The sequence below is a fragment of the Cucurbita pepo genome, unplaced genomic scaffold (assembly GCF_002806865.2).
Source record: "Cucurbita pepo subsp. pepo cultivar mu-cu-16 unplaced genomic scaffold, ASM280686v2 Cp4.1_scaffold001910, whole genome shotgun sequence".
In the NCBI taxonomy this organism is placed as follows: Eukaryota; Viridiplantae; Streptophyta; class Magnoliopsida; order Cucurbitales; family Cucurbitaceae; genus Cucurbita; species Cucurbita pepo.
The window spans coordinates 1-3528 of NW_019648014.1; the positions used below are offsets into that span (position 1 = coordinate 1).

Here is a 3528-nt window from a genome sequence, read left to right on the forward strand (position 1 = left end):
GGGTTTAGGCAGTGGTGTCTGCTGTGTCACAGCTCTGATACCAAGGAGAAGAAGTAATTCTTTCCAATTTGGGCGATTGTAGAGCTGTTCTTTGTAGTGGTGGAGTAGCTGAAGCAGCAACCAAAGACCATAGAGTTGAACAGGAGGATGAACGGAAAAGAATAGAATGCAAGGTACTAGCTGTTATCTAGTGTACTTGATTATTATGGGTAGAGATGACGGTAAAGGTAGAGAACTCTAAATTGTGATGTATGGTGGATGTGTTAAGATTCATGGGGGGGGCATGGGTCCATGGAGTTCTCTCTGTTTCTAGAGGCATTGGAGATTGTTCATGGAGTTCTTTCTATGTCTTGGTCATGTTTTTCTTAATGTTTAGGGAGATACATGTGCCTTTTATAATAGATAAAGACTGGCTAGATACCTAGATATTTGGTAACAATATAGAAAAAGAAATGTAACTAAATTCCTAAAGTAATAATGCAGATATAATTAAAGCTAGGGTTTAGTCATTCCTTCAACAGCAGAGATGCTCACTTAAAGGACTGGGTGATGGCAGAGCCTGATTCAAAGGTACTACTTCTTTGTGAACACATGGAATTCCTTGTTTCAGCAACTGATGTGGGCTATGGGAAAAGGTATGGATGAATTTCCTAAAAATATGTACACACATTTACATATGCATTGGATTATTTTTTAAAATATTGTGTACTTACAAAAATTGTTTGGAAACAAATTTCAAATTTTTTTTTAGTGTCGATTGGGAAGCCTTTTCGTAATTCTGTGACTTTCTGGGATAACTCATGTCTCCTTTTTGTAAATGGCTTCTTCATTTGAATACATTTTCTGCTTCCTACAAATTAAAAATAACAATTAGTTAGAAAAACTGAAAATCGTGATAGTTCTGAATGAAATCACTTTTAAAGAGGATTTCATTAAATGAAGTACGAAATCTCCATTTCAATGATGAGTGAGAATACAATTTGAAAGAAACAAGTTGAAACCAGCTCTTCAAAAGATGATTTAAAAGAATCCAATATAAAAGAAAACCAATGAAGTTGAAGTGTCTCTTCAATAGACGATATCTGAGATGTTGCAATAAAATCATTTGTTGAAAAGGCATGCTTTAGGATATATGTCTTATTCCCAAATAATTTTGCAAACAGAAACTATTTCATTGATTGATGAAATAGATTACAAAAGAAAGTCCTATCTATGAATAGTTACAAAAATATTTGCAAAATAACTTTTTCAAAGAGAATATTAAAAGGATGTATACATACTCACATATATACTCACATATATACATCTGCACTTGGTCACCTTATCTTTTACTAATGTTCAGCAAAACGCACCACGTGAGAGTATTCTCTGTGGACCATGTGTTAAAGCTGGTTGAGTTATACGGATAGCATAATGAATTTGTGTCCTGAGATGATAATGAGATTCTGAATTCGGAGTGTAGCTGATTGATCTTCAAGTTTACTTACCAGAAATAAATCATGTTCTCATAGGGCATTAACAGGGAATAAACTTGAGCATAAAGATGAAGTAGATGTAGTCTTAAGAAATCTGTTAAGTTATTCAATTACTTCCATTTCTACCTGGGGAGTTGTTCTGTAGCGTTCTTAACCTGCGCAAGAAAGAAACTAATTTTTGAATATCAAATCAATCAGAGGGTAGGTGATTGTGCTGTTTTGGTAATTTTTGTTAAACTTTGAAGTTACAAAATTTCATAGGTTGGAAACCAAGAGACTGTTGATGTTGTGACACAACCGCGGTTGATGGATAAAAGTTTCAGGATATCAAAAGGTTCCCTTGAGAAACACTAGCCGTACCCGTTGCTCCCTGAATTCAAGTCCATCAAAACTACGGAGAGTTTCATTAGCCACGCAACCGAAAGTGGGGGTGGGCCAATCTCCAATCAGTGAAAAGGCAATTGATAGCTGTGAAGAAGGTGAATATGACTATGCTTGTGAAATTGTAAGTCCTGTATCAAAATCAAGGAGAATATCATTGGTCAGACGTAAAAAGATGAAGTTAGAATTTTCACCTGAGGAGAATAATGATTGCTATAGGAAGATACCCACTTCCAGTATACTTGTGGCTGCATGTTAGGAACTTGTAGATCTAGCTCTGAGTAGGGGTAGTCTGGATGACATTACCATAATGATATTCGACTTGAGCTCCTTCGAGTGCAAGAGGATTTGGGAGTTCTTGTAACTTTAAGTTTGATTTGGCGATATCTCTGGTAAATGGATAACTTTCACCATTGAGTATCGATAACAGAAAAAATGGGTACAGAAAAGCAGATTTGATTATTTCATTTTTGGCTTGCCAAGTATAGATCCAGCCAGGTTGATTCTGATTCTTTCTACTACTTATCAAATGCCGGAACTTTTTCTTGAATTATGCCCCTCTTTTAACCTTTATTAATATTTTGAAATTGGTTTGATGATGAGTGTCAAGTTTGTGCGTCTAATTAAATTGACTGTATAAATTTGTTGATTGCTACTGCCAATAATTTAAGAAAAAGAAATGTCTTCTTTATTCAATGTTGGTGCTTGTGAACGTCTACACCAATTAAAATCCAATCCCACCACCCCCTTTTCAGTCATGCTCCATCCTTTTCATCTCTATTTTGTTTTACATAGTGAAATTCTGTGCTCACAGCAAATCTAATGCTGATGCTTTGTGAAATATTAAGATGATCAATGTTGGTACTTTGTTTTAAGTGGGTGATTGTCGTCGCAGAACTGTTAGGTCAATTATACTGGACAAAAATATAGGATCAGGTTGGAGATAACTCTTGTGAAGCTGAATATTGACCAAAGTCCGATGGAGGTGATGTCGTGGGGGAGTACACTAATTAGTATTAACAATTTTGTGGATTAGCCCCATCCCTATGTTTCATTAATTCTTATTCAACATAATAATGATAACTTTGGTTAGGCACACACAATGACTCGTAAGTCATTCGGATATAGGGAATTTGAAGCTGTCTAATTTTTTGTTGGTTTTTATCTGTATGCTTCATGTTCATCTGCAGACAAGTGGGGTTATGCTTTATTGTTTTCTACTTTCAAAGTAATCCTACTTGTTACTCAATACAGTGAATACTGAAATTGGACCATTTTCTCTGCCATCTTAACCAGATCTTTTACATTTCTACATTATCTATATTTCAGATTCCTTTCCAAGTCACTTTTCCCAACAGTTCCACTGCAAAGTTCAAACAATGGAGGAGAAACCCAGGTGAAAATTACAAATCTCGAACACATTATATTATTAGAATAACATCTGCCCACATAGAAACCCAAAAGATTTTTCAAATTTTTATGAAGTTCCTCTCTCTTTTTTTTCCTCACTCACTCACATGCTTGTGTACCTCCAAGACTGCCTAAAATCTTTCCTTTCTATGAATTCTTTTCTCATTGGATGAAATGGGATTTGTCTGCTTTTTACCGTGCATGAAAAAGTTTAGTTTTATGGAGATGGGAGGCGTTAATACCCATTATTGGGGCCAAATCA

General features: G+C 35.3%; 1 pseudogene; it reads left to right on the top strand.

Moving 5' to 3' along the window:
* The first annotated feature begins 489 nt into the window (after positions 1–489).
* LOC111786534 lies at positions 490–2318 on the top strand (annotated as a pseudogene).
* Positions 2319–3528: the final 1210 nt, after the last annotated feature.